The sequence below is a fragment of the Silene latifolia genome, unplaced genomic scaffold (assembly GCF_048544455.1).
Source record: "Silene latifolia isolate original U9 population unplaced genomic scaffold, ASM4854445v1 scaffold_182, whole genome shotgun sequence".
NCBI classification, from domain to species: domain Eukaryota; kingdom Viridiplantae; phylum Streptophyta; class Magnoliopsida; order Caryophyllales; family Caryophyllaceae; genus Silene; species Silene latifolia.
In genome coordinates, this window is record NW_027413153.1 from 234,070 (window position 1) to 260,047 (window position 25,978).

Below are 25,978 nucleotides of genomic sequence, written 5' to 3' on the forward strand. Positions count from 1 at the left end.
TAGGGAAGAAAAACTTCCCTATTTGGACAGGAATGTCCTCTAAGACTCCTATTGGCTGGACCGCAGATCGGTCAGCCATCTGTACTGTCATATCGGTGATTCCAAACTTAGTCAGTTTCAGCTTCCTAGCAAGACTCAAGGGCATTAAACTTATACTAGCTCATAAGTCACATAACGCCTTTTCGATAAAAAAAGGTACCTATGCTACAAGGAACTGAGAAGCTACCTGGGTCTTCTAGTTTGTGGGGTGCAGTGTGGGTTAGATAAGAACACGGCTCTTTAGTAAGTGCGACAGTATGCACAGTTTCAAGTGACCGCTTCTTGGACAAAAGTTGTTTCATGAATTTAGTATAAGCGGGCACGTGGTTTACTAACTCGAGAAAAGGAACCTGTACATTCAAGTTACGAATAACTTTTTCAAATTTATTTAAAGATACCTGTTCCTTCGTCGGCACTAGTCTTTCCGGATATGGGGCTGTAAGAAGTAGCTTAGCCCTCTCCTCTAAATCGCGCATGCCGGTATCCGTGGACTTAGGCTGGAAGTCCACTACTTTCTCCTTGTTGAAGCTTGAACCCTCCTCAGACCGTTTCAAATGTGAACCATTGATCGACATCGGGTCGTACTTCGGAGCCGGGATTGACCCATCAGCATTCGGGTCTTTCCCAAATATTTTTGGGACTGTCGTACCCCGAAACAAATGATCCCTCAAGTTGTCGGGCATCGGAGGACGAAATTTCTCAATATCAGCAGCGGTCTCAGTCGATCGACCAGTGATGTCAGTCGATCGACTGAGATGAACAGGACCAGAAGCTTCTGTAACTCGCACTTCAGGTGATCGACCGGGTATGTCAGTCGATCGACTGATATACCAGGTAGACGCCTTTTTCTTTCCTTTGCTCGTTCCAGCTTTGTTTTGACTCGGTTTTGCCTCATCTTTTGCAGTGGCATCCTCGACCATAGCAGGCTCCTCCAGGGTAGACCCACTCCTCAACGTGATGGCATTAAGGGTCTCCTTTTGGTCGGTTTGAGTAGGTAAGTGTCCCGGAGCTCGAGTGGTATTCTTGCTAGCCAATTGAGCAATTTGGCTCTCTAGCATCTTCATCCTGGCCTCTCTAGCTTGGGACTCCTTCAGCAATAAGTTCTTCAACTCGGTGAACTCGGAATTTTGGGATTGTTGCTGCTGCAGCACATAGGGAGGTTTTTGATATGGTTGTTTGTGTGGAGGCACATAGGCTTGCTGCTGCTGCTGCTGTTGTGGAGGTTGAGTCGGATTCAGGGCATTCTGGCTACTCCACCTCAAGTTGGGGTGGACATTCGGCTCATAGTACGTGTTTGTCTGCCTATAATGTTGAAAGGCAGCGCAAGACTCGAAGGGGACATAACAATTTTCCGAGACATGCCCCTCAGCTCCACATCTTCTACAGACGAAAGGACCGTCTGAAACAGCATTAACATGGTACATCCCTCCTTTAGAAGCTCCTCCCAACTCATATTTGTCAAACCTTGCAGTGCGAGCTTCTAGTGCAGCAACAGAGGAAGATTCAGCAGCTCTCCTCTGGTTTCCTCTCGAATTACCATATTCAGCTTTATGGGTGGTTAAGTCATCAATGATCTTCCACCCCTTAGTCTCTCCCATATTCTCAGCAAATCGACCATTGGCTGCAGCATCCAAAATAGCCCTCTGATCGTCATACAGCCCATTATAGAACTGATTGCAAAGACTCCATTTTTTGAACCCATGGTGCGGTATGGTTCGCACCAGTTTCTTGAAACGGACCCATGCTTCATGAAAATTTTCATCCGGCCCTTGTTTAAAGCTCGTGATCTGAGCTCTAATGGCATTCGTCTTCGAGGCAGAGAAGTATTTCTTGTAGAATGTCAAGGCCAATGAATTCCAGTCGGTGATCCCATGAGCGGCTCGATCCAGATCTCTATACCACTCCCTTGCAGCATCACGAAGGGAGAAAATGAACATGGTCTCCTTGATCTGGTCTTGGGTCACACCGGTCGGCGGGGGTATAGAGCAGCAATAATCAATAAAAATCTCCATATGCTTGGCTGCATCTTCATTTGTAGCCCCCCCGAACTAGTTTCTCTCAACCAAATTAATATAGGAAGGCTTTGGCTCGAATTTTCTTGCCTCCCCTGGTAGTTCGAATCCTTTGTAGAGATTCGCAGCTGTCGGCTCTGAGTGACTAGCAATGGTTGCTTCTTCAGCCATGACTGGAATTTCAGGAGAAGTGACTGTCTCGGGTGAAGAAATAGAAGCAGGAGATGTAGGTGGATCTTCCTCAAACAGAGCGTTCTCGTAGTAACTTGACAGAGTACTCAGCTCTTCCTCTGTCGGCAATACCCTTTGTGATCGTCTCAACTCGCGCAAGGATTTCTCGATCTCAGGATTGAATGATACTAGATCACCACCCTGTGACCTGCGCATAAGAAGAAACTACAAAAAGAATATAAGAAAAGTTTAAGGAACGGAAGTCCCTTAAACTAAAGAAAGACTAAATAAAAACAACTAAAAATTAGAACAATTGCCTCCCCGGCAACGGCGCCAAAATTTGATACCCGTCGTGAGGTGTCAAAAATAAATTTATAATCTCCAACTACAACTATAGGTAGCGGCAGTCGGGTCGAACCACAGAGAGGCAGACGTAATTTCTAGTTGTTTAAATTCGGTCTAAGGTAACAATAAGGTGGGGGTTTTGATTTGAGTTGATCTATAGCTAAAAGCAAATAAAAGACAATAAACTAAATAAACTGATTAAAACAGATATTAAAAAGGGTGCAAGGATGGTCGGTTCGTTATAGTTTCGGCGGCAGCATACTAAACAGGTCTAAATCAAACACATGAGGCGGGAAATAAAGAGGTCCTCTCGGTCCACTCTTAACAGATAACATCTTTCGATCTCGCTATAAGTCCCTAATATCACTAATACGACTCTCGTCCTGAAAAGTGACTAACAGTCTAAACTACACCTATCTTTCGATCTCAAAGATAGTTTAGTCATTTTAATTGGTGATCTAACAACTGTCCCTATCTCTCGATCTAATGGGTCAGTCATATATTAAGCATTCAACTAGTCGCGTGCACTCGATTCGTCAAATATAACATTTAAATCAATTAAAACGAAGGTAAACCTCACGTGGTCAGTCGATCAACCAGGCATGGCGGTCGATCGACCAACACGCGAATCAGGCCGTGTTCATTATATTGCCGCCTACACTACAATTCCCCTACATCCTACCACGAATAAATTAGCTACTCATACTAAAATTAAAGGCAACAATAATATTAAGGATTATAACTACGGAATTCATGCTTAAAACGGTAAAATAAACAATTAACAAAAGATGGCAATTCGGCTTGGGAACTGATCTAGCAATTCGACAACTATGAACGAAAATAAAATAACAGAATAAAACCAGAGAGTACCGTGTGAATTGCGAAGGAAAACAACAAAGCCGAATGACAAAGCGAATTGTATTCAATACCGAAAGTAATCTCGAACCCTAATTATTTCTAAAGAACTGTATGTAAAACTTTATGTAAAACTTTATAAAAACTGGATTCCTGTATCTGTCGAACTAGGTTACGTTATATAGAAAGTATACGTAACATAATTCCTAAACCTAATAACTCATGGGCTTGATAAATCTCGATCTTTTAATTCTCGTCTGGAATAGCGTCTTGGTCGATCGATCAAGTGACCGGTCGATCGATCGGATAGCGATGTCTGATAGCCTCGCAACCCGATGGTTGGTCGATCGACTGAAGGTAGTGGTCGATCGACTGCTTTAGCTGCTACTTGACTTCTGTAATCTCGTGGATTTGTCTTTTGGGCCTTGGATTACGCACCAAGCTCGTTCCTTTAGCGAATACTTCACGTCAAATGCAATGCAGGATACTCGGGGATGGATTTAGCTCGATTTCCGCTGGATTCTTCACATTTCTGCAATAATGTACAAAAATACGGAAGTAGACGGAAATAGGGAGAAATGTAGCATAGACTACATGAATGAGCTCTGAAATGCGTGTAAAATGGGATGTAAGACATCATATAAATGACACACATCAACGAGACTGATCAAGTCCCTATCTATGAATGGCCAAACACTCGCTACTCTCGGAACGCCAGTGACTGTACCCGGCCTATCCGTCGCTACATCCTGTGTCCTTCGTACGCCGATCGACACTTCTCATTAGACAACTCCATCAAGAAGTTGGTTGTTCTATACTCGAAGGTCCCATAAAGAACATATCTCGAGCTATCCCGTATACTAAGACTCCTAAGTATCATTATAGCACAATCGCAAATGTAACTACACATAACTATCACATTTCATTTCTTATCTCGTGTGACGGTGTCATGATACGGATCATTAGAGTACAATAACTTTGTCTTAAAGTTCATTACCATCCATAAATGATATTTATTCCAATATTTCATAATCATAATCATTATAATATTGGGAATGACATATATAACATAAATAGAATGCACATTATAACAGCCATATAAAATTAACAGTTCAATAATAAAGCATGAAATAACAATAAACATGTCATGGCATAAAATATTAAACATTGTATTTTAATATTTCACTCTAATAAGGTCATTATTATCATTTAAACTTAACGAATATGGAAAATGCATAATACTTAATGAATATGTAAAATGTATAGTAAACGATAATGTAAATTGTGATTTATATATTTATCGTGTTAATGAGCAAATTATAAAGTGTGTCATAAATAATTTAATTATTAACTCATTTAACAAGTAAGTTAGTAAATATGTATTATTACAAGATATAAATAAATTTAGTGGTCTAATGTTTCTAATTCATTTTTAATATCAAACAAACTTATGGAACCCAAATTTAAACATAATCAATATAATTAGCATAAACAAGTTTTGTATGATTAAGGAGGTCAAGAGAAAGATTAGGTTACATCTTTTGGAATGTGATGAGGTGAGCAATTAATATGAAGTATGGAATGATAATAACCCTAAGCTTGAATCGAAGAAATATTAACCCAATTCTTCTTCCTTTTTTCCTTATTCTTTTTGTTAGTATTATAAGTAGTAGTAGAAGCAATACTAGAAGCTTAGAGATTTTTAGAGAGGTAGTAGTAGAAGTAATAGTAGTAGTTTAGTGATTTTTAGAGAGGGATGATCTTTGGCATTGTAAACTATGAATCACTCATCTATTTATAGGAAAAGGATGATAATATTTTAATGCATAATTGAATAACATTAATATCAAGTTGTTAGCAAATTGATCAAGTGGGTGAAGGTGTATTGATCAAGTGGGTGGAGGTAGTAAACAAGTTGATAAAGGTAGTAATGAGCAAGTGGAGAATGTAGGCAAGTGGATTGGTATAGAACGAATCTAATCCTCCCAATACGGTCATTATGCATTCATGATGATCAGCTAAAAATATTACCATTACGACAGGCTCGCAAAAATAATAAATCTAGGCTTTTGAAACGCATCAATCGGAGTCCGGACGATCGTTTTCGGAGGGTTTTAAGATGCCAATTTTCTACTTATACGGGTATTACATAACGTCGTTAACTCGCATGCTAAAGTGGATGTTTGGTCTTATTAAGCACTCTATTGTATATGGATATGCAAGTACGATAGAGGGTACGAGTTTATAACATAATTTCCTATATGACCCGGGTAATCCATGCGGTTTACGTTTGCGTGTTCTACTAAGTCGTAACTTATACATTACCACTATCGAAAGTTTGGTTTGATATTTGAGGGTTGGTCACGATCTTAACATACTTAATTACTCTAATTATGGATAACGATGGTGAGTTTAACACGGGGTGTTGCACTATTAGCTTCATTAAGCTAGTTGCTTAGATAGGCTCACATTTACCAAACAACCAATAGAAAATTAGCTATATTATTTTTTTATTTATTCTTATTATTTGATTTATATTTTAGTTTTAATCAACAAACAAACAAAACCTACGTATCACTCCTATATACTTGTGAAATTTAAACAAACTTTCCCCTATAATTTAGAAATTTAGTTCCATATTTCATGCTTTGTTTTGTTAACTTTCCTTATGCAAATTTCATGTTTTTCCTATATATTTTTGTTAAATATTTTGTCATATTTCGTCTTCCAGTTTCAGATTATTGAAAATAGCATGGATAATGAAGATCCATATAGTCAATATTACTCTCTTTTAGAAAATTTTCCAAACAATGATATACTACAAAATTCTCAAACACCTCCTCCTCCACCCTTGCCAAGAAGCGTAAATATACAATCTCCGAACTATTCACATCATCAAACTATCCCTCAACACTATTCTAGCTACAACTATCAATCGTACATGGCACCGAAGAGCATAAGAAGAAATAGCTTGGGTAGTTCTTCTAACCAAGATAGTTCAACGCCGATGTCGGGTACCGAGTCTCAAACTCGTCAACATGAAGTTGAAGAAGAGGATAAAGTTCAAATCGTGGAATCATCAAACATGAAAGGCAAATTTAAGTGGAGCCAAACAAAAGATGAGGATCTATGTAAAAGCTGGTTAACGATTTCAAATGACGATGCCATCGGTAATCATCAATCATACAATAGTTATTGACAATGAATTTTTGACTACTACAATGAATGAAGGAAAGACGGTGATCCAATCGACATTCCAAAGGCTTCTAATCATTGGTTTAAGATAAGCACCGAAGTATCGAAGTTCAACGGATGCTACATACAAATTAAAGAGAGTCATCTTAGTGGTCATTGTAACACCCCACGTTAATTGAAGAGGTTCAGTGATAGGCTTAAATGACTAGTGCTTAAAGGGATTGGAAGTACTACTCATATCAACAAAGTACATTTTCTTTTATGGCCATCCATGTGAAAGAACTCCAAAGTTAAGCGTGCTTGGCTGGGAGTGGTCTTAGGATGGGTGACCTCCTGGGAAGGTTCACGGGATGCGTATGAGTGAGGACAAAATGCGCTATAACGGATGGGGGTTGATCTATGGGCCATGTACACAACCTAGTGAGCTATTATAAGTAACCGCTCCCGACCCGGTTTGGGCCGTGGTGTTACACGTGGTATCAGAGAAACCCTGCGACTGTGTGGTGATGGGAGGCAGTTGTTATACGCTCCCGGAGGCAAGTGTTATACGCTCCATTGTGATCACCCACCTAGCGGGAAAGATTCTGGGTTAGCGGTTATGCTCCCAGGCGCAACGAGGACGTTGCGTTCTTCAAGTGGGGTGATTGTAACACCCCACGTTAATTGAAGAGGTCCAGTGATAGGCTTAAATGACTATTGCTTAAAGGGATTGAAAGTACTACTCATATCAACAAAGTGCACTTTCTTTTATGGTCATCCATGTGAAAGAACTCCAAAGTTAAGCGTGCTTGGCTGGGAGTAGTCTTAGGATGGGTGACCTCCTGGGAAGCTTCCCGGGATGCGCATGAGTGAGGACAAAATGCTCTATAAAGGACTCGTGTTAATCTATGGGGCATGTACACAGCCTGGTGAGCTATCATAAGTAACCGCTCCTAACCCGGTTTGGGTCGGGGTGTTACAGTCATAATGAAGAATCTTTGTAGAACATGGCTAATCCACTATGGAGTACTCGTCACAAAAATGGCCAACACAGAGGACATTTCCGTATTTGCATTCTTGGGAAATTCTTCGACACCAACCAAAATGGGAGGAATTTGAAAATAGGAATAAAAATAGTTGTGCAGCAAAGAGACTAAAAAATGCTATGTCAGCCACGCCGTCTACAAACATCGATGAAGCTACCGATGGGGAAGAAATATCTGAGAAACGTCCAATAGGTCGGAAGGCGGCTAAAGCGGTATCGAAAGGTAGGGGGTCTAAGAAAAAGGGTAGTGAAGACTTTATGAACTCATTTGGAGAGTATAAAGAGTTACAAACAAAGAAATTTTTATTATGGGAGGAACGCATCCGTATATCGGATTTTGAAATTCTAACCAAGGACACTTCAAATATGGATGAGAGGGAAGGAAAGGATCATGAACAAGTGTGCAAGATTATTAGGGCTAAGTACGGAATAGAATGATTTCTGTTTAATTAGTATATTTTCGTCCGTTTAATTAGTACGCGGTGTTAAATGTTGATTTTCGTTCATTTAATTAGTACGCGGTGTTTAAGTATATATTTTCGTCCATTTACTTATTACTTCGTAATAATAAAAGCTTTGATTTGTTTTAGAGAATTTAATGAAGCATTTTAATGATAGTTTATGCAAAAGTTCGACAAATTGAATGAACATAATATAAATAAAAAACTTCGGAGGTCAAAACAGAGGCTTTAACGACATTTTTTTGAAAAAACAATACTTGTCCAAGATCCCTTCGGGTACTTGCCACGACGTTCGTCTCATCGAGATAAGTGATTTGAAAAAAAAAATTTGCCCCAAACGGACACCCGAGCGCAAAGTTACGTCAGTTTTAAGAAATTTCGTAGTCTTAATAATTTTGCTTTTAAACTTGCTCTTGAACTGGTTGTTGCATTGACTCAAATAGTTGTTGTGAACGAAAATAACTATAAGATTGAGTCAAATTAGCCGTTTTTTAAACTCGATATTTGGCAATTGAATTGAAACTAGTTGTTGGAGACGGAATGAGAATTTATTCGCACTATTTTCTTGAGTATGTGTGGACATGGGCCACCTAAACGCCATGCCGATATGTGGACGTGCAACAGTTTGAAAGCCACGCTCGGTGGCATAAAAATGCTTTCGACCGGATCGCTTTAGATTAGTGAGTTTCGTCTCGGCAAGGGTCTCGAAATGATGCAAGAGATGTTCAGAGTCACAACCAAACATTTGTGGGATGCTTGGAACCCGTTCGAATCAACTTTATACCTAGGTCAACCAAGGCAAAAGTGGTGTTTGACATAGGTACTAAAGTTAAGGAGTCGTCCCTCTTTAGCATCTTATCTCTTGAATTACTCTCGTTCCCCCTGGATAAGGTCGTCCACTTTCCAAAGTTTCTGAGTAAGAGGTGAAGGTACGTAATGGAAAGCCCTTTAATCGGACACCCAATCCCGCCCGCGGTAGCAGCCTCTACTGATCGATCTTGGTTGGTTGAATGCAAATGTTGATAAAACAGGTAAATGCATGAATGCGCATCCACAAGTTTAAACCTAACATGTTAGCTTTCTATGTCGGTTGTTTATCCAAATATCAAGTAATTGATGTCAAGTTGGATTTAGTGTTGATTTGCATGCAAGACGGAAATTAAACATCCATTTACCGAGTTAGGTTTATGGTGCATAACGTGATCCATTTGTCTTAGAAAGGTGTTTTTCAAATACAAAGTAAAAGGGCAGGCTTGCCATCTGATCCGTCCTATATTCAGGTTGACCAAAGTCAGGATCGTCCTAGGCAAGTGCTGGAAAGGAAAGAGGGCCTGCATCAGGCAGCCTATTGAGGCGCGAGCCTTAGGGCGATGCATAGGGCCCTGTCCAGGTTTGATAAATGGAAATCAGTAAGCTTGTTTAGGCGCGAGCAGCAGACGATCCAAAGGGACGTCTCCTGACTTTTGAAAATGTTTGTGAAATGGTCTGTAAGAGGGTATTTGAACCCGTCTTTGTTGAAATGGTCGTTTAGACCGCTTTTATGCCAATATGAAGAACGAGACTTGAATAATCATCATTGTATTGACGATATTCGATGACGGGTTTGGTTTTGCAAGCTTGACATGAATAGTTTTGAAAAATGGTTATGAACTAATTGTGTTAAGTTCATTGTTTTGTAATTAGTCAATGTTTATCATCGTACTCGGTTTTAAAACAGACATGGTATGTGGAACCAAGGATGATTATGCATGTATGACTAATGAGGTTGTTTTTTAAATATAAAAAAATGAATAAAAGGTTTTAAAATACCTTTTAAAATATAATTTACCAAATATTATCACCGAAACAGGGATTAAACCGTCATGGTATGAAGAACCAAGGGTGAAAATGATTTATGGTTAATAAAGTTTATCATAAAAATGATTTGAAACGGTAAAAACTAGTTGTAAAATGAAATGAAAAATGGAAAGTGTGAACTCAAACACGTTTGAGTTCTGACTTGGACACCCCATTGAGGCGCGAGGTACGTAGTGGTGACTAGGACCTTATGTTTCCGGTCAAAACTCGGTTTTGGCTCATTCGATCCGTATTTTGGATCATGTTTTACATGTTTTAGCATGTTAAGCTCATAAAAACAGATAAAAAGACATGAAAGAAGAGGATTATTACACCCTCATACTTACATGCTAGATTGAAGATGAGAAATCGACGGAAGTGTAAAAAATCGTTAGGTTGCATAACTCGGTTGAAAACCGTTTTAGCAATGTAAAGAGTGTTTTGTTTAGTTTAGTGAGTGTGTAATTGGTCGAGACGGTCGATCAAGTTGTTTAATCCACGATGACGGTACCAAACAATGTGTATGGCTTGTATTTTCGATCAGTAGGTCGAAAATACTTGTCAGTTTGTGACTTGGGAAGTCGAGTCTAGAATTTTAAGGGAGAAATGAGGGGGCGAACACTCGCGCACCTTCAAATGGAGGCATTTGAGGGGTATTTATAGAGAATTGAGTGGTTGTGTGCATTTTGAGAGCCGTGGCCGCATGGGCTACTCGAAGAGGCACGAGCCATTTCGCGGGTCTTCGAGCTGTCTTGTCACTATCACGCATTTGAAATCATGATTTGTTCTATCCTAGGTTTTGGATGACATGATTGTAGTTCTTAACCATTCAAGTATACCGGGTATACTTAACATGGAAGCTTTTTGATGTTTATTTTTTGTGTTTGACTTGGTTTGACTCGTTGTTGGAGTCGGGATTTGAATTTTGAGTCGGTTTTTGGTCCGGTGTCGGTTTTGACTCTAGTTAATGTCATTGCGACTCCGTCGTCGTGCATAAAACACTCCAGGTACTTTTGAAAAGTTTTGAAAATGTTTTGTTATCGAAATCGTTTTGAGTTTTCCGACGTATAGTTATACAAAACTGTCGATTAAACATATCGATTCCTAAGCATTTTGTAATCCGATAATCATTGGGTGTTTGTCGGGGAATCAAAAGATACTGGGTATCTACAGAGACCCCACTTTGACTGAGGCTTGGACATGGCGAAAGTCAAAGTATAGCCCCCAGGTCAACCAAAGATTACAACCTGGAGACCGAACCGACGTCGAGGCGGCTCGAAAGAATTAGGGCCAAGGCCCTGCCGTCGGGAAGGGCGACGCCAAGGCGACTCGGGGATACGAGACAAGGACCTGTCGTCGGGAACAGTTTAGAGTCTGCCGACTGTCCGTCTGGGTCGTTTAAAGTCCGTTAGACTACGTACGAAGGCTCGCTATCCATAGGAAGGAGTCATACCTGAGGCATCTTCAGGATATGTCCTTGAATTATTTCTTGTTTGCGCGCAAAGGCTCGCTAGCGTGTTGCGGATATGATGGGGCTCGCCAGCCGCGTTGCGGATATGATGGGGTGCGCCAGCCGCGTTGAGGTTATGTTGTGAGGCTCGCCAGCCATGTTGAAGGTGCATTTTAAGGCTCGCCGGCCATGTGGAAGGTGCGTTTTGAGGCTCGCCAGCCATGTCGAAGGTGCGTTTTAAGGCTCGCTAGCCATATTTAAGGTGCGTTTTGAGGCCCGCCAGCCATGTCGAAGGTGCGTTTTGAGGGTTGCCAGCCATGCTGAAGGTCGAATGATCGACTGTGGGAAATAGCTGTGTTGGACAGGCTTATTTCGAGTGGTTGTTGAGTTAGTGGGTTCCGTGGGGAGGTCTCCGATATCCTGCTGGGGAATGTCAGTGTTTATATTGGATATTTTTGGTGCTGGAAAGAGATAGGTTTGTGAGCCTGGCTCCGGTGGGCGGCAGTGATTTCAAATTTTGAAGAGAGGTAACGGTTTTTACTGTTGTCGTTCGGAGTTTGTAAAAATAGCGGATGTGAATTCCGCCATTTGATGTTTGTTTGGGAGATACGATTTTAATCCCGTCTTCTCGTGATTTGAAATTTGTGAGGAGTAATGAATTTTAATTTCACTATCCTGTTCGAAGGAGTGACGGTGTTTAATGCCGTCGCTCGAAATCGTGGGAAAATAACGAATTTTTAATTTCGCTGTTCCGTTTTGCTGAAGAAGTGACAGTTTTTAATCCCGTCGTATGAAATTTGTGAAAATAGGAAATTTGAATTTCACTATTTTGTTTTTTTTTTTTTTGAAAATGTCGGTTTTTAGTGTTGTCGTTGAAATTTGTGAATTTAAATTTCACTATTTTATATTTGTATTTGAAAATGATGGTTTTTAAGTCCGCCATTGAAATTTGTGAGAATAGCGAATTTGAATTTCACTATTTTGTATTTGTATTTGAAAATGACGATTTTTAATTCTGCCGTTGAAATTTGTGAGAATAGCGAATTTGAATTTCATTATTTTGTTTTTAATTTTAAAATGACGATTTTTAATTCCGTCGTTGAAATTTTGTGAAAATAGCGAATTTAAATTTCACTATTTTGTTTTTGATTTGAAAATGACGGTTTTTAATTCCGTCGTTTGAAATTTGTGAAAATAGCGAATTTGAATTTCACTATTTTGTTTTTTGAAAATGATGGTTTTTAATTCCGTCATTGAAATTTTGTGAAAATTGTATGGGAATTGGGCCAAAGCCCAAAATTCCACTGAATAAGCAGGGAACACCTCAAAGAGGCGCTAGCCATCCTGCGATGCAAGAGGCTTCCCCTTTTTTCTGTAAAAAGACGCGAGAAGGCTTTGCTCTTCATTTCCCTTCGTCATGCCGACATATATCGCAAAAACACAAAGAAATCGCCATTTTTGACTTTGTCCCTTGCTTGTTTTCGTGCCATTGTTCTTATGTCATCTCAAGCTATGTAAATCCTCTTGAATCCATTTGAATTTGTTGCCTTTTTGTTAATTGAATTAGGGCGAAACCTTAACCCCTTGAAAATCGATTTGGGAGTTTTCGCTTGGCCCATTTTCGAGTGAAATTGATGGTTGTATTATGTTAGAAACCTGTTTAGGAGCATAAGGGTGCGTTTAGTTTGCATTTTGGTCCCCATTCCCGCTCCCTAGGAGCAAAAAACGTGAATGAGACGAAAGTTCATCTTATTTCACAATGGTGTGTTTCTTTGGTTGAGTTGTGTGCCCCACTAGGTTGCATTGTTGTCGAGAAAGACCGTCTTTGCCATATTGGACCTTCGTTGGACGTTGTGAGTAAAATTTGAATTTTTGCCTTCGTGAGACGGTCTTATGCTGACAAAATAAGCCTCTGTTTGTGTTAGGTTCATATACCTATTATTAGACTCTTCTAATAGTGAACTAATTAACTTCTTAATATTTGTTCTTTAGATCTAGTGCATGCATAACAAAATAAGAGATTAATAAGAAAAATAATGTCCCTTACATTATTATTTTCGGATTTATGGGCACAAGTAAGGTCTCCTACCTTCACTTGTTCTTGAGCTATGATGAGTATTAGGATAATCCTCCAAAACTCTATATTAAGAGCCCTCCTCATGATTGCACCCAAGATTTAACCCTTATCATTACTAAATAATATTTGCTAGATATTTATTTAGTAATCTACCTTAAAATTGATTACTAATACTCATATATTACATTAATAATATTAGTAATGTTATTGAACAATGTGGATCATCATTTCTCAAGTTTTAGAGAAAGATGAACTAAGAATGTGTGAGAGGAAAGTTTTTGCATGTGAATGATTGAATACTACAAAAGGAGAGAACAAATTCTCCTCTTTGTATATGGAAAACCGGTGGAGGAAGTAGTCCAAGCAATGCATGGTCTTTTTCTTTCACTTTTTGTTCTTCTCAAGTGAATAGGTGTGTAAGAAAGTAGTGTAGGTTTTTTAGGCTAGTAAACAATAGCCATAATTATATATTATTTATCACATAAAATAATATAACCTACAATCCACTATAGTCCCTCCATTTTTTCGGTCATATGTGTAAAATGGACCTCCATTTTATTTTGTCAATTTGTCATTTATCACACAATATGTCACATGTAGTATGTTACATGTTATTAATTAATTTAATGCATATTTATCAAATAAATATCATTTTATAAATTAATTAAATTACATACGACAAATTGACTAGTGATTCCTGATCACATAAATAAAATGTGTCATATAATTATAATTCACAACATCTTGTAATTATAATTAATCATTCATTCTTATCTGAATTGTTTCACAAACAATAATCGATTTTAGTAATAAAGTATTTCTATTATTAAAATAAATCTTATTTAATCCAATTACAATAAGATATTAAATATTCTCTCTCACAATTGAATTGTTCAATTTTAAGGAATTGATTAACTTGTATCGTCATACAATTAATCAACTTTACAGATAAGGACATCATCCTTTAGGTGTGACCTTAAGGGATCAACTGACCACCACCGTCCTACGACAGTAACGTCAAACTCTAGCAAACCAATTATTACCGATTAATGTTGATAAGTTGACTATAATTTATCATCCCTTTTGTATTCTTATTATGAGATTTAATTATGATATTAAATCATGTGATCGCACTATTGTTGAGGACACATATTCCAACAGTTTGGACTCAAACTGAGCCGGTTTGTCTTGAAAAGGACCCTAACGGTAGTTTAGGTCACTTTGAGACGTTATTAAATCACGTTGATTTGTTGTGGTCGTAATTTGAATTTTTGACCTGTTAGTGCCCTAATTGACGTAAAATTGCCTTTTTTGAGCTGTAAAAAATATCCAGTTGTGTCGGGAATTTTTTTTGCTTATTTTGCGGACCTTGTGTGGGCTTTGAGGTGTTGGGTATTTTTTGTAATTTTGTCGTTGTTTGGACTCGTCTTTTGCTTGAAAAGAAGGGCGAATCGGTTTTTTTTGTGCGATTTTTGTGAAGTGTTTTGCTGGATGGGTTAGGGCGGGTTTGCCCACATTTTGTTTTGCATTTGCATGGGATTTTGTTTTTGGATTTTGCCCATTTTGTGCCGTCGTAATGCCAAAATGTCGGTTGACGTTGTTTTTGTTTTGTCCTGATTTCAGGTGAGTGTTCTAGGGCTTCTGGACCCACTGGGTCCGTGGCCCAGGCCTTAGAGCTCTTGTTTGGGACCAGACCGGTTAGTACTCTGGGGATTGTGCCCGAGGTGGTGGTGGAGGACGCTTCCGAGGAGAAGCCCATTGAGGAGGCTGTTAGAGCCGATGGAGCCATAGGGGCTCAAGCGGGGTCCATTGCAGGACTTGTTGGAGCTGGGGGAGCCACGGAGGCCCAGGAAGGGCCCGTTGTTGAGGCTGTTGGTGCTGAGAGGGCTCGGTCGAGGTCCGAGGCTGGTTCCTCTAGGAGGAGGATCAACACTAGGAGGAGAGGTCCTCGACCCTCTAGACAGGGGCTCCAGAATGTTCTATGGATTATTAAGAGGGGTCCTCCTCGTCCCGTGCAGTCTCGCGGGATAAAGAGACGAATAGTAGAGACGAAGGAGGAGGACGTCTTTGTCTGTAGTTGGAGGCTAGACGGGTTCAGGCTCCTCGAGGGTTGTACCCGCGGGCGGTGCCTGCTTGGGCCACGGGGTTTGACGATAGCCAGTTACTGTTGCGGCTTGACACTCACATTTCCTACCGTGCACATGAGGGCCTGGTGAGTTTACTACTTCATTGAGCTTTTGCTGTTTTCGTTATTTCATACCTGAATAGGTGTTCTGATTTTATTTGTTTCCCAATTTCAGGAGATTGCTACCATGAGGACTTTCTCAGGCTTCTCGACTTGCATGTGCTTTTACGACGTTCTCCGGGCTGGTTCGAGGGCGTTGATAGAGAGGTCGACTATGGGGTCGCTGGTTGCTGCCTGGCGCGAGATTCATGGGGTTTTGATTAGATCGATCCTGTGTTTGATTCGTACCATGTTGGACCGTTATTGGTACACGACGTCATCGTTCCACATGAAGTTTAGGAAGGTCGGGATTAGTTTGGAGGACTTTGCCATGATATCAGGCCTTTCTTGCAGCGAGACGCATGTTCAGTTCCCAAAGACGCCGGAGAGAGTGTCTTCTACAGTGTTCATGGGCTTGATCGGCGATGTTTTTCCTACGCCGATCGACATCACTCATTTCCTGATAGCGAACTCTTATGTGAGGGTCCACTTCAGATGGAGGTTGACAGGCTTCGTTTCGGAGCCATTGGCGAGTCCGAAGTCTGAGGCTAAGGCTGACGCGCAGGAGGCGCGGTTGTGGTTGTGGTACTTCTTGGGTACCACGTACTTTGGTGACAAGGGTGAGTGCTTGTCGACCAAGGTACTTCCTTTGCTTGCCGACCTAAACCCTTTACGTCAGTATGATTGGGAAACACCGGCTCTGGCGCATTTTAACCGTTACTTGCACGCCGCCGTTCGTCCAGAGACGATGGAGGACGGGTGTTCTCCCGCTATGGTTGGTCCCAGCCTCATCTTGGAGGTACGAGCGTTTTTGTGGTTTTTGATTTTGATTCTGACTTTTGATTGATTTTTTGGAGTTTTGGAAAAAATATTTTAAAAAAATATTGGTGATTTGTGGTTGCTGTGTTTTATGTTACATGCTTGATTGTTTGATTACTTTGTCCCCTTGTGCCCGAAGACGGCGGGTGACTGCCTTCGGTTTACCCGGCTGTGAGGGGTTGGACGGTGGCTCAGAAGAAGTCCACTAAGTCGACTTATGAGGACTGCAGGCGTCGGGTGAACGCCCTTCGGGTCGGCTAGGTAAGTCAATGTTTCTTATCTCTTTTGTTTTGTAAAAAGATAGAGATAGGACGACTAGGTAGCTTAGAAAGACCCCAGTTAGTTGATTAGCTTTACCATGAGTGCAGTTTGTCGTGTGGCCTTGGGAGCACTAGACGGGTGTGCCGACCTTTGTTAAGGAGCGTCTACGGCCCCGCAGTTGCCAGCGCTTGTACCTTGAGACGGCGATCGAGCCGGTTTGGTACCTTGGCGAGCGTTTAGCTCGTTAGTGTTTCAGTGAGACCTTTGTGGTGCCGGTCGATCCGCCTAGGATGTTGTTCCAGGAGTCGACACCTGATGAGGTTGAGGAGCACCTTCACGGTCGTGGAGGTGAGGAGCTGTTGTTGCAGGAGGCCGTCTACAAAACCTTCCATTTGTCAAGGCTTTCTTGGTACCTGGTCGAGGTATGTTTTCCTATGTCCTTTGCTTTATTGCCTCTTTTGCTTTTTTGGTGGAAGGGTTTGTTACCCTTGACCTTGTTTCCCGTTGTAGGGCGTGGATGGCCTTATGAGGACTCAGTCCCTAGCTTTCACAGCACAGACCACTTTCCAGGGCGGGTGGTGAGGATTTATAACTGCGTCTTCCAGAGCATGCGGTTCCTGAGGTGAACGACGTGGGCATAGAATGAGGCTGACAGTTTTGAGGGTGAGCTTCTAGTTTGAACTCTCCTTCTTGTTTGTATTTTGCCTCACGTCTTCCTTTGTTGAAAGGTTTTCTTTTTGTAGGTCTCGACCGTTAGTCATCAGGTTTTGTGGCAGATGGCTAACCGGCAGAGAGCACTCGCTGGCGACCTGGCTCCGAGGGAGTCTCGGCTTGTGCAGGTGCCTTTTGTTGGTTGTTTTGTGTGTTTTTGTGTTGCATTTCACGTTTGGATTTTTCAAATGAAATCGTTTTCAAATTTCGAGAAATTAATTCGTATTTGAATTAAATTGCATCGAGTTTTGCTGAAAATTGACTTGCGACTCCAAAAACTAAAACTCAAACCGTTATGGATGAATTCCAAAAGAGATTTTGCGAGCGTGTTTGATTTGATTTTTGTGAGACCAGGACTCTGATTTGCAAGAGTTTGAATTTTTGAGAAAATTTTACTTCGTGTTATCAATTTTGAATTTTGTCGAAAAAAGCGAAAAAAATTCGGAATTTTCGACTGACATGGAAACGATCCGTCGCGGATCGGGGCAACTAGCCCTTCCCCCCTTAAAAAAAAGAAAATAAAATCCGTATGTTTAAAGCTGCGTATTGGAAACCGTGCCGGATTTTGTGAAACACGAAAACAAGAAAATGTGTGTGTGAGAAAACACAAAAATTTCCGGACAGGCCCGAAGAGGCGCGAGCCTTAAGGCAACAATTTCTATGTGTCAGGAAGAAACACAACTCGATAGTGACTAATCAAGGTGGGGATCCTGAGAATCAGCACAAAAGGACGCGAGGCCCTGGGCGATGCAAGTGAGCTTCCCCCTTTTTTGGAAAAAAAAGCGCTGATTGTTTTTTATAAATAGGAACGTTTGTGCTTCATTGTTTCATCATCCGAAACACGAAAAACATCTTTACGAAAACCTTTCTTCTTCTTCCACAAAATAATTCATGGATACTTTTGATAAGAAGGGCTCTTGTGAAGAAGCTCCTTCGTCCGGATCTCCAAGGATCCTCCAAGTGTGGCTCTTGGAGAGGCTAAGGTATGTAGAGCCTCCGGTCGATTCTTCTTCTTACTCCTTCGTCACCTTACTATGAGGAAGAAGTTGTATTCAGATAGCTTTGCATCCACCAAGGCCTATTGGACCTCGAAGTTAGTGGAGGAGGGTGGTCTCATATCCGTTGGGTGGTGCCGTGGTGGCACTTGAGGTCCTTCACGGGTTGCCCGCTTCGGCCGCTTGTTCTTGTTCTTTGATGGTGGTGGGCTTGAAGGTTGCTTCCTTCATTTATCCCGAAAGGCTTATGAGGCAAATGGGTCGCCAACAAAAGGTGCCCGCTCAAGATACTCTCATCCAAGAGAGTGTTTTTCGAAACTCCGAGCTTGTGGAGGTGTTCGAGAGGTGGTGCGCCACTCGGTCGACTTGGGAGATACCAAACCCCGTTAACACGACATGGGTGACTCCCGCTTACGTCAAGTGGTCAAGAGCTCAAACCTTGGAAGAGAGGTCCAAGTTCCGTAAAGACGAAGTCGTTGACTTGAAGTATATGGAAGTTGGGAAGGCCATCCGTGCCTTCTTTGACGACTTTGCCGATGATGTTAGCCCGAATGTGTTGAGGCCACCAAAGAGGAGGAGCTTGGGTCCCAAAGAGATGGTGGGCCGAGCATAGGGTCTGTAAAAGACCGGATGCTGTCGTTGTTGTAGATCCGTTGAGGATCCGTTCCGAAGAGGAAGTCCATGTTAGGCGAGCCACCAAGAAGAACAAGGGGAAGATGTACCCCGAGGGAAAAGGCAAGGGTAGAATGGAAGAATGAGGACCTCCATTGCCCGTTTTACTATTATGTTGTAATATTGTTGTGTTTTTATTATGATGTACTAGCTAGGTATTGTGTATTTTTGTGCTAGTTTTACTATGTGAATTGTCTTAGTCGACACTCTAGCTTGGACAAGTTGTAGACTTGCTTAGCTTTATTTGTTGTCCAGTTTGTAATCCTTCTCATTATTAATTAAATAAGAGGATTGCTTGTTTTAAAAGAAATTGTGAACGCTTGTTGTTTCTTCCATCCATTTTGTAAAGGTAATTCGGTTTGAATTATCACTACTACAGATACAAGCTATAACAACGGTTAAAAACCGTTGTTATATAAAAAAAATGGACGTTGTTAAAGCGTCCGTTGTAGTAGGTTTTAACAATGGTTGGTTTTCCTAAGAAACCCGTTGTTAAAACTATCAACAACGGTTTTAAGTATAAAAAACCGTTGTGGAATGGGTGACTAAATTTTGGTGGGAAAGTTATAACAACGGTTACAGTATAAAAAACCATTGTTATAACTAAAGACAACGTGTTTTTTTTTTAAATAACCGTTGTTTATTTAAAAAAAAAAATTAAATTAAATATTACTAGATGCATGAATTATTACGGCCCGTTATAATTCCGATGCATGCATTATTACTGCCAATCCCTGCATATGAATGGACAATATATGGAATGAGAAGGGTAATAAGATTTGAATCAGAGATATGATGGCACAACTTCCTAAACATATATTAATTAAAAAACAACTCAAACGACACATTACTTAGTATAAATCCATGCATTATCTTAACCACCATTCCATTATCTCACTATCTACAAAACGTAACTGCTAAAACAAACTCCAAACCCTAAATCTTTCAAACAAACTCCAAACTTCATCAACAATGAATGATATCATCCGTAAGACTGTTACTATGACCGAGCACAACAGGAGTTTCATCCGCCGGTTGCTGGACATCGTGGACAGGTTCTGGACCTACTTAGATGAAGCTCAATCCGCACTCAAGGACGCCAAAAAAATTGCTTGACAGAGCAGCAGTTGTTGCAGCTATATGACGATATAGCAAGTGCTGAACAAAAACTTCAAATAGCTAAGGAGGAGAGGATGAATATCATAGACGAGAATAAGACTCTCTATGCATATCTAAGGATTTCATTTTTATCAATGTAATTCGTTTTTTAATTTATGTATATATATATATATATATATATATATATATATATATATATATAGGGTAAATTGACAATTTATACCTAACATAACACTACTTTTCAAATCTTATACCTAACATAATTTTTTTACAAAACTTATACCACAAGTGCCCAAATTTTATAAACTTTATACCAACTGTCAAATCCGGTGAAAAAAAACTAAAAGTGACCGTTATACCCTTCCAGTAAATAGTCACCCACAATTACTTTTACTCCCCTACTTTCATTTTACTATCGCTAAATTGAAAAAAAAAACCCAAATTCTCAAAATCAAAATCCTATATTAACCGTCTACAATCAATCAATATTCTTCAGCACAACTAATACAACTTCTTCAATTTGATCAATACTAATCAATCCTCCACAATTCCCCTCCTTATTTCGCACACCTCCAATCAGGTTTGTACAATTAAAATTAATCTATTTTGGTTAATTATGACCCAAATTAGGGTTCTTTAGGAATTAATAGAACCCTTAATGACTTTTCACATTAATTAAATCCTTATTCTTTTCGCATTAATAGAAACCGTGTTCATTTAATGGTTTTTGTTATGTTGCTGATGCAATTGTCGAGTTGTTAGGGCTGTTCTGAATTTTTTTTCCTAATTTTGTGATTTTTATTTAGGTTTCTATGATGGAGTTTGAAATGCCGCCATTATTGGACATTTCACAACAATCATATTTAATGTCACCAAAATTTTAAATTGGGGTTTTCAACTACACTTAACCCTAAATTCAAAAGACTACGAAAACAATGAAATATGAGAGAAAGATAGAGCAAAAGAGTTGGAAACATATGATTATAACTGAAATCAAGGATAAGGAATTCTAAATTCAATTTGATGTAATCTGGAAAAAAGAAAGAACAAATATGATTATATGAACATAACCATAAAACGTAGTGTGAGTTGAAGTACAAACTACTAGAAGGGTAAAGTTGGAAACAAATATTATATTTAGCGGGTAAAATTTGAATTCTGCCGGAATCCGTTTGTTTTTATCACCGAAGTTGCCAATTGGTATTAAGTTTATAAGATTTGGGCATTTGTGGTATAAGTTTTGAAAAAAAATTATGTTAGGTGTAAGATTTGAGAAGTGGTGTTATATAAGGTATAAGTTATCAATTACCCATATATATATATATATATATATATATATATATATATATATATATATTAATTAATTAAGTTTATCATGCATTCCTCTCTATCATCTTGCTTCTTCTTTGTTTTATTTTATTTAATTTGTTTTACAAGCTAATAAACGCATAAAAACAACAGTGACAAAACTAATTAAGCGAATAATACTTAGAGAAAGAACATAATGATCGATAAAAACACATGAAAATGAAATAATTAGAGAAAGAAAATAATGACTGAGATGACAAAACCTAAATTAAATCATGCATATTTACCTGATAATTAGAGAAAGTAAGAGACGATGAAACCAACAGTGACGGCGAGATGATAAAGCGACGATGAGAAAGAGACGATGAGAAAGTGTGTGTTTGTGTTTGTGTTTGTGTTTGTGTTTGTGTTTGTGTTTGTGTTTGTGTTTGTGTTTGTGTTTGTGTTTGTGTTTGTGTTTGTGTTTGTGTTTGTGTTTGTGTTTGTGTTTGTGTTTGTGTTTGTGTTTGTGTTTGTGTTTGTGTTTGTGTTTGTGTTTGTGTTTGTGTTTGTGTTTGTGTTTGTGTTTGTTTGTGTTTGTGTTTGTGTTTGTGTTTGTGTTTGTGTTTGTGTTTGTGTTTGTGTTTTTGTATGTTTGTGTTTGTGTTTGTGTTTTTGTTTGTGTTTGTGTTTGTGTTTGTGTTTGTGTTTGTGTTTGTGTATGTTTGTGTTTGTGTTAGGTTTGTGTTTTGTGGATGTAGGTGATCTGTGTTTATGTGGTTTATAGTATGGAAAGTATTGACAACGGTTGTTAAACAAAAACCTGTTGTCATTACAGAATATATTAATAACGGGTCCATAGTAAACCGTTGTTAAAAAGTATTAACAACGGTTTTATAAATAACCGTTGTAATTACTTTTCACTAACTTTGCGCCAATTTTGCGACAAATTATTAACAACGGTTGTGCATGTTTGACCCGTTGTTAAAACCTATAATAACGGTTATTGAACCATAACCGTTGTAATTAATTTTAGTAAAATTCGCGCCATCCGTTCTACAACGTCTTATGGTGATTTTCGTGGATAAGCATTGTTAAAGGGGCGTTGTAGTTGCCTGGATTTGTAGTAGTGTATCCTAAACATTGCACTTGTGAAAGGGGATTTTTGTGGGAAGGAAGAAAGGCTCCTTTTTTGTTTTTTTTGTGGAAAAGGGAAGGTTTCCCCTTTTCTTTGTTTTGAAGCTGGTATGGGTGATTTTTTTTGGTGTGGGGAAGGTTGTATCTTTCTTGTGTAAGAAAGGATTGCCTACGTATTCACCGGAAGAGGTGAAATCAAACCATGTTCGTAGTTCGAATGTTTGTTAATTTTATTTGGGTGTTGTGGTTATGTCCTTCTTATGTAAGAAAGGACTGCTTACGTATCTACCTGAAGAGGTTAAATCAAACCATGCCCGTAGTTCAGGTGTTTTGGTTTGAGTTCAAATAGATGTTGACTTTGACAGATCAAAGGTTGTTTGAAACATGGCAAGTTGCGGTAACTTAGACTCGATAAAACATGCAATTTCAAATCAGAACGCTTTGAGGAATTGACTTGAAAGGGAGTTTGTGGTCACTAGTTGTGAAACTAGGGAAAAGTTTGTTGGTCGCTAGGGTTCAAGGGTAGTATTTCTTGAGTTGGTCTAGATTGGTCGGGTTTGTGAAATCCTCTCCGTCGAGGTCACTCAGTCTCACTGCGCCCCCTAAAAGTATTTTCTTGACCAGGTATGGTCCGTCCCAATTGGGTTTGAATTTCCCCCTCAGAGCGACAGACAGTGGTGCTCGACCCGAATTGAGGACCAAGTCGCCTTCTTTGATGTTTGTGGGTTTGACTTTTTTTGTTGAATACCCGTTGTATACGTCGTTGGTATAGTTGGACGTTGTGCAAAGCGTTGAGTCGTCGCTCGTCTAGAAGGGTATGCTAGCTAGGTAGAAGGGCGTTGCTCCTGATTGGTGTTCGAATGGAGGTTCGGTATTCCCAGAGTGCGTAATTATCTTGCATCTTCTTGATGATGGTGACAAGAGTTTTATTTGCCGCGTCTACCGCTCCGTTGGTTTGGGGAAGATAGGGGGATGATCGATGTCTTTTGATTTTGTACTTGTGCAGCAAGGCTTGTGTTTTCGCCCAGAAGTGGGAGCCTTGGTCGCTGATGATTTCATGGGGTTCCCCATATCTGCAGATGATCTTTTCCTGGATGAACTTGGCCACTTGTTTGGCGGTCATGACTGCATATGACTGTGCTTCCACCCATTTGGTGAAGTAGTCAATTGCGACGAGGATGATGCAATGTCCATTGGTGCCTATTGGGTTGACTTTTCCGATGATGTCGATGCCCCAGGTCGAGAAATGCCAGGGTGATGTCATGGTGTATAAGAGGTATGGTGGTATGTGTTGTATGTTGGTGAAGATTTGGCAATGTTTGACGTAGCTTCTGCAATCGGCTTCCATGGTGGTCCAATAGTAGCCTAACCGCATGATTTTTCGGGCTAGCATCATTGCGCTCATGTGAGGGCCGCATTATCCGTCGTGGACCTCTCCCATGTCTTTTTTGGCTTTGTGGTGATGAATGCAGAGGAGGAGAATCCCATGGGTGTTCTTTTGTATAGTAGTTCTTGGTTTATCACGAATTGTGATGCAAGTAAACGGATGGCTCTTTGTCCTCTTGTGTCAAAGTTGGGAGGGAATTTGTTTTTGGTTTTGTAGTTGAGGATGGCTTGGTACCAAGGTTCGACATGGTTTTTCTCATCGTTGTTGATGGCGCAGATATGAGCTGGCTCGCTCCTTCTTTCGACACATAGGGGCATCGATGTCATGTCGCCGGGTATGTTGAAGAGCGCGACAAGTTTTGCTAGGGCATCAGCAAATTGATTTTCCTCCCGTGGCAAGAGGAAGTAGTCGACTTGGTCGAAGAATTCGGCCTCTCAATTGATTTTTGCTTAGTAGGGTGCCAAGCTGTCACTTCAGATTTTCCATGATCCGGACACCTGATTGATGATGAGTGAGGAATCGCCGTGAACCCTCAATCTCTTGATGCCAAGCGTTATGGCTGCTTGTAGGCCGATGAGGCATGCTTCGTATTCGGCGGCATTGTTGGTGACGACGATGTCTAGCTTGACTAATATCGGAACATGTTCCCCTTCTGGTGATATTAGAAGGATTCCTACCGCGAAGGCTCTCAGGTTTGATGCACCGTCGAAGTATAGGTCCCATGCATCGTTGTCGGCACAAAGGATGTCTTTGTCAGGAAGTGACCATGTGTCGGTCGTTGGGTCCTCGTTGACGGGATTTTCTGCTAGGAAATCGGTGACTGTCGTTCCCTTGATAACCTTGAGGGGTATGAAGTTGAGGTCAATTCGGATAACATGAGTGTCCATCTAGACAGCCTTCCATTTAGTACGGGTTTTTCTTAGATGTATTTGACCGGGTCCATCTTGGAATAGATGTGAACCGTATAGCTGAGCATGTAATGTCGCAGCTTCTTCGTTGACCAAACCAGGGCAAGGCATGTCTTTTCCAGTTGGGTGTATCTTGTTTCGTACTCGATGAACTTTTTGCTGATGTAGTAGATGGCTCGTTCTTCGTCGTCGACTGTTTATGCTAGCATTGCTCCCATGGTTGTGTTGGTGACAGTCAGGTATAGGGATAAAGGAATTCCTTGTTGAGGTGGCATGAGGACATGAGGCTTGGATATAATTTCCTTTATCATGTCGAAGGCTTTTTGACAATCGTCGTCCCAATCGGTGTGATCAGAGGCGCGAAGGTTCTTGAAGATTGGTTCACAAATCGTGGTGAGCTTGACTATGAAGCGGCTGATGTATTGAACTTGACCGAGAAATCCCCGAATCTCCTTCTCAATCTTAGGCCGAGGCATTTGTTGGAGAGCTGTATGGTTAAAACTACCCTCTCATTCTCATCATGACGTGGCAACTCACAATTGGATAAAATAAAGGCACACAGATCAATGACAAGGCAGCAGGTTGCTAGATGCAAGAAAGAACAAGAGGGGATGAACCTAGACATTCAAGTGATACAAAGGCCACATTTGAATTAAGTAACAAACAACCAGCAGGAACGTTGAAATGGTTAGCAGGAACATTGCAGTGATCAGCAAAAGCTTTGACAAAGTCAGCAACCACTTCCTATTTCATAGGGAGTGGAGCGTATGGTTGAGCATAAGTGGGGAGCATGTGCGATAATTCAAAGGAGGGCTATAAAAGAGCAATAAACATCAGATTCAAGGCATTCATCATTGACTCCACTCGAAGAAATATCATTCACCACGTGCAACAATTAATATCATTAACACACTTAGATATTTATACATCGTTCGTATCATTTACACTTAGTCATTTGAAGATGTCTGCTGTACCTCCTGATCGTTCCAGCTA

General features: G+C 40.2%; 1 non-coding gene across 1 annotated transcript; it reads left to right on the forward strand.

Annotated features, from left to right (window-relative positions):
- The first annotated feature begins 1,734 nt into the window (after positions 1–1,734).
- Positions 1,735–1,841, forward strand: LOC141638137 (small nucleolar RNA R71). Its single transcript, XR_012542019.1, has one exon. It is a non-coding gene; the product is annotated as a small nucleolar RNA R71 (small nucleolar RNA).
- The last annotated feature ends 24,137 nt before the right edge of the window (positions 1,842–25,978 follow it).